This window comes from Arvicanthis niloticus, chromosome 6 (genome assembly GCF_011762505.2).
Source record: "Arvicanthis niloticus isolate mArvNil1 chromosome 6, mArvNil1.pat.X, whole genome shotgun sequence".
Taxonomy (NCBI): Eukaryota; Metazoa; Chordata; class Mammalia; order Rodentia; family Muridae; genus Arvicanthis; species Arvicanthis niloticus.
In genome coordinates, this window is record NC_047663.1 from 38781246 (window position 1) to 38796862 (window position 15617).

Consider the following 15617-nt stretch of genomic DNA (forward strand, 5'->3'; position numbering starts at 1 on the left):
CTGACCAAGGTTGTGTGTATGCCTCTGATTATAAAATTGTGTACTATCACATCTCAAAAACAGAGCCTCAAAGAAGTGACTTGGACAATTGTGGGTAGAAGCATGAATCATTTAATCTTGATGTTGCAGAAGTACAGTTTCAGAGAAAAAACGACGCTGTTCACAAAGATAACTTTAAAAAGCTATTTAAAAAGAAATATTTAGAAAAAAATAATATGGTTTACACCAAACATAGTATGGTGCTATATACCTTCAATTTCAGACTCTCTGTACTATAAACTCAATGACTGAGCTAGCTATAGCCCTAAACTGCCTGATTCTGTACTTGTGGTGCTGTTTGGGTAGTAGCTATATAAATCTGCTTGTACCACCAGACCTATGGACTATAAACACTACATTTTCTCTATAGTATTAAGCAAAAATCAAAAATACAAGAACACCACCAGAGAAAGAACCCAGCCAGTCTCAGATTGGCAAAGAGACCAAACAAACCCACATACAAAGCCGTAAGTGGAAAAAAAAATACACCTTGAAACACAGAAACAATAATGGAAACTAAGAAAGAAGAAGAAATAATAGCAAGACTTTTTTTTTTTTGACCAGAGTTAAAACCCCCGAAGGGGTGCACCGTTCCTGGAGGTACTGCAATACCAGGTCGATGTGTGGAGTGGACGGAGCAAGCTCCTTTTCCAACTCCTACTTCCAAAAATCCATTTAATATATTGTCCTCGGATAGAGGACGTATCAGATATTAAACTGATAAGAACAGATACTACACTTGATCTTAGCCAAAAGGCCGAGAAGCGATAACATTCAACACGCCCACGCTCGTACCACTAACTCATACACACACTTTTACCTCACGGTGACAGACCCTCACGTCTCGATAAACATGAACTGGACACCACCTCTCAGTTTCTATCATGATCAGAACTTTTATATCATAAAAAACTGTAAAATCAAGGAAGAAAAGAGAAGTTTTCGTTGCTCTTTTCTTCCCCAGAATTCCGGGAGTCAGGGCCATGTCGCATTTGCATGCCCCGCCCAGCGCGCCTTCATCCTTCCATCTCTGTGGTGCAGAATATCATCACAATGCTTCTGGACAGACGACTGAGGACCCCGGTGCTTCCAGATTCTTCTTCGCAATTTTTCGGACCTAGAGTTGGCAACACCCACCACAAGAGGTTCCCCACCACCGACTCCTGTTATATCTAGTTCATTTTGCATCGCGGCTCCCCTTGAAATGAGATTCATGACTGAGGGGAGGGGGCCGGTGCCCTTCCTGAGAATGACCCCTGGGAATACAAATTCTGATCTGCTCAAGGGGTGGACAGAGCCTTGGAAATGGGCTTTCTGAATTTCAGCTCCTTTCCTATTTTCTGGGGTTTTGCCCTTTATCCCTAAGCTCTTCATTCATTCCTTTCCTTGGTCGTCTTGCCCATGAAGCCCAGACTGACTTGGAATTTTCGGCGATCCTCCTATCTCAGCCTAGCTCAACAGCCAGCTTCCACTCTTGTATATGTTGAGATACAGTCTTTTTGTAACCCTGGCTGTTCCAGAACTTGCTAGGTCAACCAGGCTGGCCTCAAACTCGGAAATCCTCCTGGCCCCGCCATCCTAAAGGTGTGGCCACCACACCTGACACAGTTCCTTCACTCACTTTTGGTTGGGCTTTATGGCGAAGACCTTTAATCAACTCCACACAGTCTGGTCCATGGGGGTAACCCAGCGTTCCAGGCTAGCCCTGGCTCCTCAGTGAAAGTACAGTGGGGGTTTCGGGAAGGAAGTGGTGAAGTTCATATACGTTCAAGGACACTGCTCAGGTCTCCTGGTTATTTTCTGTTTTCTTTTCTCTTGCTTTCAGGGACCCCTAGTGTAACAGAACCCCAGACTTTAGTAGGTCTCCTGACTTAGTTATGGTTTTATTGCTATGAAGACACTACAACCAAGGAAACTCTTATAAAAAGCATTTATTTGGGGCTGGTTTCTAGTTTCCGAGGTTTAGTCCATTATCATCATGGTGGGAAGCATGGCAGCGTGCAGACAGACATGATGCTAGAGGGCCAAGATTCCTAAATCTTGATTAAAAGATAGCCGTGGGCCACTCTGGGTGTAGCTTGAGCATAGGAAAGTTTAAAGCCTGCTCCCACTTGACACATTTTCTCCAACAAAGCCATACCTGCTCCAACAAGGCCACATCTCTTAATAGTGTCAAGTATTCAAACACATGAATCCATTCCTATTCAAACCACCACACATATTAGCACAACTGACTCCATGATGGAAGTACCACTCGGGCTGTAAAACTCAGCATGGAGACAGCACCAACTGCCAAAATGAAACGCAGGGCCGAATCTATCAAAGTCCGTATCGTTCTGGGAAAGTCTAAAAACACACTAGCCTTGTTTTACAGCTTCTGTAGTTCTGCTTCTGACTAACTGTTCTTGTTAACTGAAATGTGTCAACCCAGGATTTGGTTTTTGTGTTTAAAAGCTCACCCTGAAGAAGGCTGGTGCTACACTGGGATCCCGAACATCTAGTGTAGTCTCTGACCCACTAATAGAGACTCTATTGGCTTAAACCCATGGCTGAGCAATCTTCTTTGGTGACTACCCCACAACATTAGGACATTATTCCTCTCACACTGGTAAGTTTCTTCCACATAAATAGGCCTCCTTCTGATTTTACTTGGAATAGTTTCTCTTCAAATTTAGGGCAACATCATTAGTCCTGGTTTTACTCAGTTATTGATGGCCAGTGGAGGACATCAAGAGTCCATGTCTGTCTTGTCTTCTCTCTCCTTAGAAGATTCCACATAGTAAACATGTGAGCTCCTCTCGGTAGCCCCGTGTGTGAACTTCAGCTTGCTGTCACGGTGGCAAGTCTCTGATGTAAACGCAGAAGAAGACACAGTTGTGTAGGCCTGCAGCTTTGGAGGTCCCTGTCTGAGTCCAGTGGACCCTGGTACTTTTGGAGGCAGCACATGGCGGGGGGCGGGGCAGTGAACAGAACAAGGCTCTCTATCTTATGGCTAAAGGTGAAGAGATGAAGGGGCCAAAGCTGCCCACTTCCCTTCAAGATCTTCTGAGACCATACAACAAACTTCTGTTGTGCTCTGTTTACAGTATTAAGGAATTTTTTTGAGAGTCTCCATAAGGGACACACCCTCAAGAACCCAACACCCCCAGTTAGCATCACTCTGGAGGACAGGCCTTTATAACATGCAACTCTTAGTGATACTCAAGGTCCAGACTATAGCAAGCTACTCTAGTTCCCAAAAGTCCATGCCCGTCTCACAAAGGAAAGCATGTTTAACCCACCACTAAGAGCCTTGAAGTCTCAACTTCCTCTGCCACCTATCTGTGACACAGCTATCTCTTACCCTGGATAGTTCACTCTGACCACCTCTGCTTGTATTACAGTTCAGGGTCTTAATGGGGTTCCTTTTCTATGTCAGTTAAAGAATTAATGGCAGGGGGAAAATGGAAGCACAACAGGGAGGGTGGAAGGCATGAAATCTCAGACACAGCAGACAGCAGTAGCAGAATCAGTCTGTGAGAGGCTTTTCTTAGGGGTGAGGAAATACACAGAGTAAGGCAGACAGAAAACCAAAGACCCTTAGCAAAGCAAAGGGGCACTCAAGAAGCTGAAGCCCGGTCTCTCCTTGATGTCTGATTGCTCTTATGGTTTTCCAGACCGAATTTAGGATGTTCAGTTTGAGAAATGACTGGAAGAATAATAGGTTCACAAGTTAGAGGTAAGCACATGCTGGTCTGGCCTTGAACTTGTTGGATTGGTCCATGTTGCGGTAAATCTCTTGCCCATAGGGAGTCCATAGAAAAAAGACACAAGTCAATAAATATCAAATGAATGCTGCATGCCTAGATTGGGCAGATTTACCATTAAACTACACTATTCCCCGGCTAAGAGAGCTCTTAATAACTTGCGGTTTCCTAGGTCAAGGTCTTCTTCAACCTCTCTCCTTCCACCAACTGCCAATTTCCCCAACTCCAATGGCTCTCCTCCTCTTATCCTCTTTCCCTGCCTCTGGCTCCTCCCACTCCTCTTCCACTGCCCAATCACTGGCTGTAGCCTTTATTTAACAAATTTGATTGGACAGAAGGTTTACACGATTCACTCCTTCTTCGCAGCCCCTCCCAGGAGTGGAATTACCACGACAACAAGAGGCTAGGGCTATCCACCACAGGTCCACAGGTGGTGGAAGGGCCCTATTGGCAGGAGAAAAAGCTCACTAGACCTTTGTTTGAGGCAATCGACCTTTTGTGTCAGGTCAGAAGGATGACCATCTTGTCATTTTACAGTTTTTATGATCTAGTCATGGCCTGTCTCTCTACCTGTACCTTTCCCATGTGTAAGAAACGCCCTCCGAATTCTGTCTTCCCTCTTGAGCTCTATGGTAGTTTGACTATGCTTGGCCCAGGGAGTGGCACTATTTGGAGGTGTGGCCCTGTTGGAGGAAGTGTGTCACTGTGGGCATGGGCTTTAAGATCTTCCTCCTAACCGTGTGGTAGCCAGTCTTCTCCTGTCTGCCTCCAGATGAAGATGTAGAACTCTCAGCTCTTTCTGCACCATGCCTGCCTGGACACTACCATGCTCCCACGTTGATGATAATGGACTGAACCTGAACCTGTAAGCCAGCCCCAATTAAATGTTGTCCTTATAAAAGTTGCCTTGGTCATGGTGTCTGTTTACAGCAGTAAAACCTTAACTAAGACAAGCTCCATTTCAGACTCTGACCATTCCTTTCCTGGAATCCTTGCTTCAGTTGTTTACTCTTTCATCTTTTTTTCCTCCCTTCCCCATTTAACTCTTTCCCTTAAACCACTATGGTGTTTTGAATAGAAATCACCACCATCGACTCATGTGTTTGAATGCTTGGCCCATATAGAGTGATACTATTAGGTGTGGCCTTGCTGGAGTAGGTGTGGCCTTTTTGGAGGAAGAATTTCACTGTGGGGGCAGGCTTTGAGGCCTCCTACGCTTAAGCTATGTCCAGTGTGGCACGATGTCTCCTCCTTGCTGCTGAGGATCAAAGTGTAGAATTCTCAGCTTCTCCAGCACCATGTCTGCCTGTCTGTTGCCATGTTCCCTGCCATGATGATAATGTACTGAACTGTCAACCGGCCCCAGTTAAATATTTTCCTTTATAAGAGTTGCCATGGTCATGGTATCTTCACAGCACTGAAGCCCTAACTACTACAACCACCTTCCCCTTCAACCATAATGATTAGGAAATCTGTAGCCCTAGAGTTTCCAATGGGAAAACATCATTCAAGCGTGCCGGGCTGTGCAAAAGGAAAGCCTCGGATGAGGTCAAACGATGTAGATCCCTGGGACTGGAGCTCAGGCCTTCAGGCAAGGTGGCAGATATCGCTACCCTGTGAGCCATCTCATTGTCCCTCACACATAATTCTTCAACTGAGGCTTTCCAATTAGCCTGAAAACCTGACCCTCCAGCCAAGCATGTAATCTCGACTGACTCCATGTCCCTTTCCTGTTCCACTTCTCTTCCCCACACAATTACAGCTATCTTTTTAGCTGCTTCCTATTTTCCTAGATTAATCCAGCTCCTGACCTGTCACCCAAAGAGACTGCCATTAAGCAGACAGCTGCTGCTCTTGTGAACTCTCTGCCAATGATCCTCCCGTGAGTTCCTGCAGCCTCAAGGGTCCAACAACTTCCTACGTAGTCCATGATGTACTCCACCTACTCTCATGACATCACACTGATGTCACCGCCATCTTCAAGTGTTCTAACATGTCTCAGCCCCAGTGGCTGTTGTGTGGATGCATAATGGTAGGGCGTCCTCTAGTCCAGCTACTGTGACAGATGTCTTGAGGTGCTCATGCAGCTCTGATAACATGTCTTTTTCCTTCCTTGGTCTTCAAAGTTCTAAGCCACAATTCTGAAAACCATAATCCCAAGTCATGAAAACATCTGGAAGCATTGTCCTGGAAAAACAGTAAGAATTTTTAAAGAGAATTTGATAATGTTTTGTAAAGATCAATTATTTTAGAAACATATTAAAATGGCAGAACATTTGTTTGGCATCCAAATTTTGTTAAGTATAACTTCCCAGATTGAAAAATGAAGCTTCATCAAAGAAAGATACTCCAATGGCTCTCTTCCTCCTATCTCCTTTCCCTGCCTCTGGCTCCTCCCACTCCTCTTCCACTGCCCAATCACTGGCTGTAGCCTTTATTTAACAAATTTGATTGGACAGAAGGTTTACAAGATTCATTCCTCCTTCGCAGCCCCTCCCAGGAGTGCAATTACCATGACACATGAGATAAAGAAATAGATCAGAACAGAATATAGCTAAAGATGATTGGCATCTGTGAGCAACCCAGCTCACAGTCCCAGTCATCAGAACTATCGTGAAGGGCAACCAGTCTTCTGATGAGCTCCATCATAAGTCACAACAGTTACCACCGCATATAGAACAGCCACTGAGGGCAAATGTTGGGAAATGTTATCCTTCACAAATGTAGATGTACAATGAAGACATTTCATACATTATGAAGGAAATACCAACATTTCAGTTAAAGCATAATATTCCCATGGAAACTCAATGCTGTAAATACACTTACAGGTGTTATCTGCAGCACAAACAACACGGCGATAGAATCGTGAAAAATACAACACATCAAACCCTAAACAAACAATATCAACATCTTAAAATGCTGTTACCAATACTTCATAAGAAATGATCATACAAATAGAAAAATAGATGCCATGCTATAGCCCCATAGAGACTGCTGGCATGTCCAAAGACCAGTGGACTGTTTTACGTCCGAGAGATACAATGTTTGCCTTTAAGACAGAATGTACTCTCCTCAGAAAATAATTTTATTCAGTTTCCATATCTTTTGACCTTTCTGGAAATCACTTGTATTTAATATATGATGTTGTGAGCAGTCAGAATGTAGTCTCCCCATCCTCTGACCTTTGGTTCTGTGATTTTGGACATGTGGAAAATCTTTCCTCAGGTTCTCACATACAAATCAAGTATTTAACAGCAATAACACACAAGGCTGGATAGCAACCTCATGACAAAAACGTTTCCGTATCATGCCATCTATTTCAGCATTTTCTTTACTGACTTCTCTAGGAAGAGTGTCTCCCAAGCATTAAAGGCACCATGCATTTCATCAGCGAGAAGGAGTGGCTATGCAGATAAGAAGAGACATGTATTAATTAATTAATTAGCTAATTAATTAATAACTTTTGAGAGAGGCTCTCACTGCATAGCTCTGGCTGTCCTGGAACTCTTTCCATAGACCAGGATGAGCTGCCTCCCTCCAGGTGCTGGAATCAAAGGCATGGGCCACACGCACATCTCAGGGAGACGTTATTAATGCTATGGTTTGTCATTGCCATCTCCAATGGCCAATCCCTTTTCCAGAATTCAGTTTCTATGAACCTCAAAGCCACATTTTCCATATTTTTATACAATTGGAGAATATTATCAACCACATATTGTGAAATATCATTGTGTCCTACTCCATTTTTTTATATGTTAAGCCAGGCTCTAGCATATGTTAAGACATTTCTCGAAAATTAAACTATAACAGCACATCTTTAAGATTTCATCAACAGCTTCTTCTAAGTCCCTTACTGTCTCGGTTGTCAGATAATAATTTATGGGGTAACGTATTTTTGAACTTGAATCATAAAGACACATTGCCTTATGACCCAAGTACGTTATCTTTACTATGATACCTATTTTCCCAGTGTAACCACCGTGGTTTACCAATGTCTGCTTTAATATTAGGGCAGTCTGTTTATAATAGCCCTTTAACTTAGAGCCTAGTTCCTTCAGAAGAGTGTCGTCTTCCAGGTCCTCATCTCCCCAGACAAAGCCGTGCAGGGTCAGGAGACTGTCCTGGGAAATATGAAGCACATCCAAGATGACTTCCTGCTTCTCTTGCAAGCCCAGATCCAAAGCCCAGCTCTTAGAGATGACCAGCTTTCCTTTACAAAGCGAGTTCAACTCTGTCCAGAGTAACTGCTCATAGCCTTCATGTGGTGAGAACAGGTTCATGCAGAGTGCTTCTGAAGAGCATATCACCTTTCCAGATGTCACTAGACAAGAAAAGAAACATAACAAATTACAAAAGTGAAATGCCCAGAATGCCGTGTGTGACACATCATAAAGCAGTGTGTAAGTCCCACACTTTGCATCCCAACCCAGAAGGTGAACCCAAGAGACTAAACACTGATTCAAGAACTGGAAAGAGACAGGTACAAGGGGGATGTAGACACAAACTGGAAAGAGGGAGCCATGGAGGCAGCTGAACACTCACAGTCCCCAAAACAGGATGCATCAGAGGCTTGTGCTGGGGAACTTCATGAAGAAGAGTCAGGGAGCAAAGGACAGACTAATGCTGAGGACAAAAGTCAGGTGGTAAATAGGAGAAAAGCATGGAGAAATGGAGAGGCTGCACAGAGCAGAGGAGGGAGGAGAACACATTCCCACAGCTCCAGGGATGGGGAGAGGATGCCTCAGAAAGAACCCCAAGGGAGGCTAGGCTTCCCTGGTGAGCCCAGACTGGCAGTGCCAGTATCCATAGGGTAGTACATAATTCTTCAGAGTCTTGTATCCAGGAAAGGAATTTGAAGGGATGCTATCACCTTCTACCTGGCAGGTTAGAATTAGAGGAAATTTCTTTTGTTTATCTCCCTATCTGAGACTGTCACATGTTAACAGGTGCTACCCACTGTGTTTGTGTGTCTGTCTGTGTGTGTGTGTTTGTGTGTGTATATACACCAAGTTCCCCAAGAGAATTGAAATCAAGTAACACCCCCAGTGCAGGAGGCCTGGAGACACCTTTCACCACAGAGCCCGGTTAGGCTGGAACCTAGTCACAGCGACCAACCAAGCAGCCACAGTGAAACTACCTGGAAGGAGAGCACCCTGTTGAGCACCATCAGGAGTGTCATAAGGAAAGCAGTGGCGGGGACTGTGTGGCAGTCTGCTTGATTGAAGAGTGAGTTTATCTTGCTTGGAAAAACCTGAGAAGACAAAGGTAATTTTAAGTTTCCCATAAATCCAATAACTCTTAAAAAGCACATTAAAAGTCTCAATTGAACCCTGTGTTTTTAATAGAAAAGAAAGTCAGATTTTAAGGTCAAAAAGAAACTACCAAATTAGACTCTGATGACACTGAACTGCATTACACTACCCTCAATAAAACACAGCTGTAGAAAGGATTCTAAGAGTAGCTGAATGCATTAACAATTAGATGGCTACATTTTACTTTGTGTTTATTTGATTTTTAAAACTGAGATAGGGTCTCACATAGCCCAGGCTGGTCCCAAAGTCACTATGTAGCCAAGGGTGACTGTGAATTTCTGATCCACCTGCATCTCCCTCCAAAGGGTTTGGATCACAAGTGCACCACCATGACTAGTTTTAGGGCTTTATGCAGTACAGGGGATTGAAGCTAGAGCTTCTTGCATGCTAGGTAAGCATTCTCTCAACTAAGAAATGTCAGCAGGTTTGGTTTATATTAAAAGCAGTTAAATCTAGAAAGCAAGAGGCTGGTCAGGAAGGAGTTTGTGAAGAGTCTGAGAAGCTCACATTTGCAGAGACTCTAAGGTTCTGGTGTGAGTTCACATGAGGTTTTCATGTCCTAACCCAGAATGAAACCAGTGAACTGAGATTAAGGCAGAGGTACCTGAGGGTGGACTACAGAAGCCTTGCTGTACAGGAGACTGGGACAAGCAAGCTAGAGAGAGAGAGAGACAAGAGGAACTGGACAGGCAACTCTGCATGGATGTGTGAAGTTCAGGATGCAGGAAGGACAGTGTCTTTGCAAGGCTGTGCTGCTCAGCTTTCTGATGGAAATGCTCATGCCATGAGGCTAGGACAGGACAACACTCCCACTGTTCTGCTGCAAACAGTAGGGCTGCATTATCCCCTGGCCCGAGACTTGGCAGGGATGTCAGCTTAACCTGCTGTGGCAGGTGACAAGACCCTTGAAGGGAATTATGAGGCCTGGCTCCTCCCTGTCCCTGCTCCAGTTCCAGCTCCTGGAGAAGCAGGCTGTGTCAGACCTGTGAAGGAAGCAGCTCACAGCAGTAGTTAAAGCAGTGAGTATACATTCCATAGGTAACTAGAGATCGATAAACTAGCTATTGGTATGTGAGGAGTTTTCAGGTTGCCCAAGCCCAGAAAGCAATCTTCCAACCCCCTTAGCCCAATGCAATCTCATTATTAATCTCAGTTCCTCAACCTGCTGGGGCATCCATCTGGCGCTTCACCCACTGCTCTGCGGTGAACCTCTTCACACAGCTGTCTTCCACGTGCCAGGATTCAGGATGTGCAGCGAACACTGCACAGCAGAACCTCTCCACTCTGAGCGCACACACATATCCACGCACAGCTCCGGATTCGTGCACTTCCATGAATTTGCATGTGTACTTGATCTTCTCCTTCTCCTCACAGAAGTGAGTGACAGGCAGCTGTCTGATGCCCTTTTCTATTTCACTCTCTAGAAGCTCGAGGTCACTCTTCTCTGCTTCAAAACCAATAATCTGCTGGGTTTTGCCATCCAAACCAATAAACAAATATCCCCCGTCAGTGTTTGCAAATGCAGAAACAGTCTCTAAAATCTTTTCCTTAGGAGTCAATGTTACTTCAGAATATGGGGATTTGATGAAACAGAATTTCTCCTCATAGGTAAGCCAGTCTCTGTTAAATAAGGTAAGGCATTGATTTAGTAATTCATTGTAGACACTTTCTCCAGGTAAACTTTGTCTGGAGTCTGATTTCTCTGCAGAATATTGCCTGACTTGGAGGAACTGCCACACCTCAGATGCTTTCAGTTCATCTGAGGATGCGATGCTTCTCCTGTACAAGTTGGTTTTCACGGTGGTGATCCCCTGGCCTTTCTTATTCGGCTTCCGTGCTTTCACAAATATGAAAAATTAGTCTTTGTGCTGCATGAAGTCTAGGTATTTATGAGGAAATGGCACGATAACAGGCAAGAAAACTTCCAAATCCAGTCCTTTTCCATCTCTGGTGAAGCTGTAGTGTTGATTTTTAATATGAGCCTTGACCACGCCCCCTCCAGAATTCAGCAGGGTACACACAGCCTGCGTGAACTTTTTGGCCTCTCTTCTTCTCACTTGACAATCATTCATTGCCTTCCTATCCTTCTCTCCCAGTGTGATTTCTCCTATAGACAGGACCAGTTCAGCGTAGTCTGTGTCCTGATCGACAGCGATGCTCATTTTCCAGTCACTGTCTCTGCTTCCCGGATGAAATTCTTTCCTGCAAGACAGACAGAGCCATTGCAGAAGGACCCAAGCAGTTGGAGCCAGCTCTGCCTTACCACACAGAGTCCAACCATCTGAGCTGCTCTGGATGCGTACTGTGCGGGACAAACGTGACATTTGCTTAGAGAATGTGGTGGTGTGAATGTCCTTGGTCATGGGAAGTGGCACTATTAGGAGGTGTGTCCTTACTGGAGTAGGTGTGTTCATGTTGGAGGAAGTGTGTCTCTGTGTATGGTGGCTTTGAAAGGTCTTACTACTCAAGCTCCTGTTAGCACAGAAGAAAGCCCCCTCCTTTGGTTCAAGATGTAAAACTCTCCATTCCTTCAGCACCATGCATACCTCACTCTGCCTTGCTTCCAGCCATGATGATAATGAACTGAACCTCTGAAACTTTAAGCCAACTGCAATTAAATGTCTTTCTTTGTAAGAGTTGCCATCATGGCGTCTCTTCAACAGCAATAAAACACAACTAGGACAGGGAATGCTGGGACAATTTTGAACTGACTACCGTAATTTGTGTACCTTGTAATTTTCACATTTGCTGTCATGACTGTATATGATTCCTCTTGTACTTGTTTTGAATTAATAAACTTCATTATGTGTATTCATCCTCCATGGCACTGTATTATACAGGGAACTTGAAGGCTACAGTTATGGGTGGTTATGGGTCCTATGTGATAGTTGGGATTTGGACATGGCTCCTCTGTAAGGGCAACAAGCACTTTTAACCACTGAATCAACTCTCCATCCCCTACAGAAAGACTTTTAACATAAGTGTTTGCTGTACATTGAGTATGATGTCCCACCTAACCTTCTTTGATGTCCCTATGCCATCTCTTCCCTATATTCCCTTAGACAATGTCATCTCTACTTTCATGTTTTATACACACACACAGTTGCACAGATGTATAGTATATAAACTATTGTAAGCACAACTGAGAGGAAAGGTATGAGATTTATCTGAGATTGGTTCGACTTTCCTTAATGTGATTATGTCCTGTAGTACTATCCCTTCTCCTTCCTTCTTTTGTGGAAATTTGAGTGACACTCAGTGATTTGTGTAGAGAGAATCTTTTGTGCAATATAGAGAAGTTTTGGTTGTCAATAAAAAGGCCCATGTCCAAGGAGCTGTGGCAAGATGATAAAGTGGGTCATCCTTTAGGGAGAGGGATGTTTCTGGGAAAGAAATAGATGTAGGAAGAGAAGATTTGGCCCAGATAATGGATGACAGTTACATGAAACTGAGGACCAGGTAACCATGTGGTAGAACTTAGAACAAAATAATGGGATGGCCCCTTTTGCCCCTTGCCTAGGCATGGTGCCTGAAGCGGACACCTGTCTGGTCTGCTCTTGTGTATCCTGAGACATCCTGGAGGGACCACTGGACCCAGAGCGGCAGGTAAGAACACCCACACACTGCCCTACTCCTGCCCCAGAGGAATAACTGGGTGCAGGGAATGGCCAGGTTCCAGCAGACACCCAAACCCCACCCCTGCAGAATACCACTCCCCTTCTGCCCCTTGCCTGGGCCTGGTGCCTGAAGCGGACACCCACCTGGTCTGCTCTTGTGTATCCCGAGATATCCTAGAGGGACCACTGGACCTAGAGCAGCAGAGGCATAACATTGTATCTGGAGACATCCTTGAGGGGCCACTGAACTCAGAGTGACAGACACCTTAGCCAGAAACATCCTAGAGGAACAACCGAACCCAGAGTAATAATAATAATAATAATAATAAAGGACTCTCAGAGTTGCTCTTTCTGGGAACCAAGAGGATGGGTGTGGGGCAGTGGATCATGAGAAGCCTGGTTATGTTGAGCTGGGCTTGAAGCCTTGGAGATCCAGAAGGGATCCCGACTCCAGGTCCCTGTGATGTAGCCACAGCCCCCCATAGAGAGAATTGTGGCCATCAGTCACATGGGACAGTGCCCACAAGTCCCTCCTCATGTAGGTAAGGCATCTCAGGCCAAGTCAATAGGAAGTGCCTACTGTCATACCCACCCCACCCCAAAACTCTATATAAGATCCTATCTGGAAGGAATAAAGTTGTGTGAGTATTACTCAGCCATCTGAGAGCATCTGCTGAATAAGAACTGTAACCCTGCCTGGGAAGAGAACTCTCCTGAAGCTCTCATCATTAGAAGGTCTCCTGCACTTCCTTTGCTAGCTTCAGTGCTGCTTGTATTAGCACAGACAAGAGCTCAGTAAACTGCAAAATAATTATAAAAGGTATTATACTTAAAGCTAACTTTCACACATAAAAATAGCCTCTATGTCTAGACTTGGCAAGCACAAGTGTTGTGCTCAGAGAATAGCATAGTACTTACTATGTTATAAAATGTACTTGCTGTTCATTTGTCTTGAATGTGCTTTGTATTTCAGAGGCAAGGGGCTAAGCTGATTTGTGGGATGATCAAAAGGGAACCTGGGGTAAATGATTAAACTGATATACAATCTGTAAGGAAGTAACTTATGTAAATAAGACTGGGCTTTGGTCTGAAAGAGATGTAGGTATTACAAGAGAGAGCTATCTCGAGCAGACTACAGAACAGATTCCAGAAGTTCACCAGTGGCTCTGAGTCATTTTTCTGCTGCTCCCATTCACCCCTTCCTCAGGACCCTCTCTCAAGCTGAAGGTGGACTTCAGCAGGTGGTGCCTGACCAGGTACCCAAGACAAGGGAAGGTAAGTATATTGGGTCAAGAATAGTTCAGTATAGATTTCACTCAGGGTAAAACAAAAGTTTAGAGAATGGCTGTACAACTGGAAAAATTATGGGTAAAGGTGGAATCAGTTGAGAGACAAGGAGCACCAAACAAGGGAGAACAAAACAGCTCAGACTAGTGACTGAGCAAGAAAGTGGGAGTTTCCTCCAGGAGGAAAGAGGAAAAGAAACTGTAATGGAAGCAGATTGTGGTCCTGTGCAGTGCTGCACACTTTCAGTGTTCAGTCCCTAGAGCCTTTGTGTGGTATGAGTAGGTGGATGAGTAGCCATGAGGAGTAGGAAGAGGAGGAAGAAGAAGAAGAGGAGGAGGAGAAGGCGGCTGTGCAGGTTCTCAGGTCAGGGAAAAGATGAAACAGCCTGTTTCAAAAGAAAAGGTTAATCTCAAACCAACTGCACTGACAGAGATAGAGGAGGGGCAGCCTGTATTTACAAAATCACCATCAGCTTTCCCAGTAATTGTGCAAGACATGCCTGCTGATGGTAGGGAAAAAGGTTATGATGTGATTGGGTGGCATCCTATAGAAATGATAAAACTAGGGCATTTTAAAGAGGCTGTGATTTCCTATGGGGTGCATTCACATTATAAGAAACAAATTCTAAATAACTGGGCTACTCAAAATAGAGTTATTCCCCAAGACTGGAAGGGATTGGTGACAGCCAGTCTAGTACAACTGTACCAGAGGTCAGTCTGTAACTGCAATGGTTAACACGGTGGAGGGAAGAAGCCACAAATATCGAACACCAAAATAGAAATAGGGGAATGAATACAGTCAAAGATTAGTTGCTGAGTAAGGAGTGATACTCTGATACACATGAACAGATTCAATTTGAGGATATTAGAGGCTTTAAGAGAGCTTGGGACAAAGTTGAGGAGCCTGGGCAAAGGTCCACTTTATTTTCAAAGATTATACAAAGCTCTGGAGAAGCTTTCACTGATTTTTGCAAAGATCAGCCTCAGCTGTGAACAAAGCTATATCAGACCCTGTAGCAGGATTATTTCCTGCTACTGCTACATTTGCAATAAAGCTTGGTGATTGGGCAGTATGCAAGGTAGGCAGAGTGAGGAATTGGGAAGAAAGAAGGAGAGGAAGGGGAGGAAAAAGGAAAGGAGGCTAGCAACCATGGAGGAGGACGGATGGTTCGAGAGCAGAACTGGGCAGCTACTTATCAAAAGGTTAGATATTGGGTAATGCTTCTAATTGTATGGGCATCTTGTTAACTGAGCATTTCCAAATATATAAATCTATTGGATAATCAATCTTTAAGCATTAACAGTCTTCATTCTACCGGGTACCACAGGCATAGTGGGAATGGTCTGGGCTCAGCCAAGCATTGTCGGGGGCAGTGTAATGCATTGGCAGGGCCAGCCACCACGCTGGCATCTTGTGGGTTGCCAGGGCTGGTGTTTCTACATAGCTGGAGCTGAGGTCCAGAGACAGAGCACCAAAAAAATGGCGGCTGCCCGGGAAGAAGCTGGACCAAGCATCATATTCTAAGTATCTCCCGTTATAAGACCTTGACACAAGACAGGTGTTGATAAAAAAAACTTGGGGTATAAAAATGTAAATACTTAATGTAAATAAGTTAT

At 44.4% G+C, this 15617-nt stretch overlaps 1 non-coding gene and 1 pseudogene across 2 annotated transcripts; both read right to left on the bottom strand.

Annotated features, from left to right (window-relative positions):
- Positions 1 to 617: 617 nt before the first annotated feature.
- LOC117712234 (U2 spliceosomal RNA) lies at positions 618 to 808 on the bottom strand. Its single transcript, XR_004607289.1, has one exon. It is a non-coding gene; the product is annotated as a U2 spliceosomal RNA (small nuclear RNA).
- Positions 809 to 3870: 3062 nt separating this feature from the next.
- On the bottom strand, positions 3871 to 12763 carry LOC117710257 (ribonuclease SLFN12-like; annotated as a pseudogene). Its single transcript, XR_013111138.1, has 3 exons — positions 10260 to 12763; positions 8923 to 9036; positions 3871 to 8106 (listed from the first exon to the last, which is right to left on the bottom strand). The product of XR_013111138.1 is annotated as a ribonuclease SLFN12-like (transcript).
- Positions 12764 to 15617: the final 2854 nt, after the last annotated feature.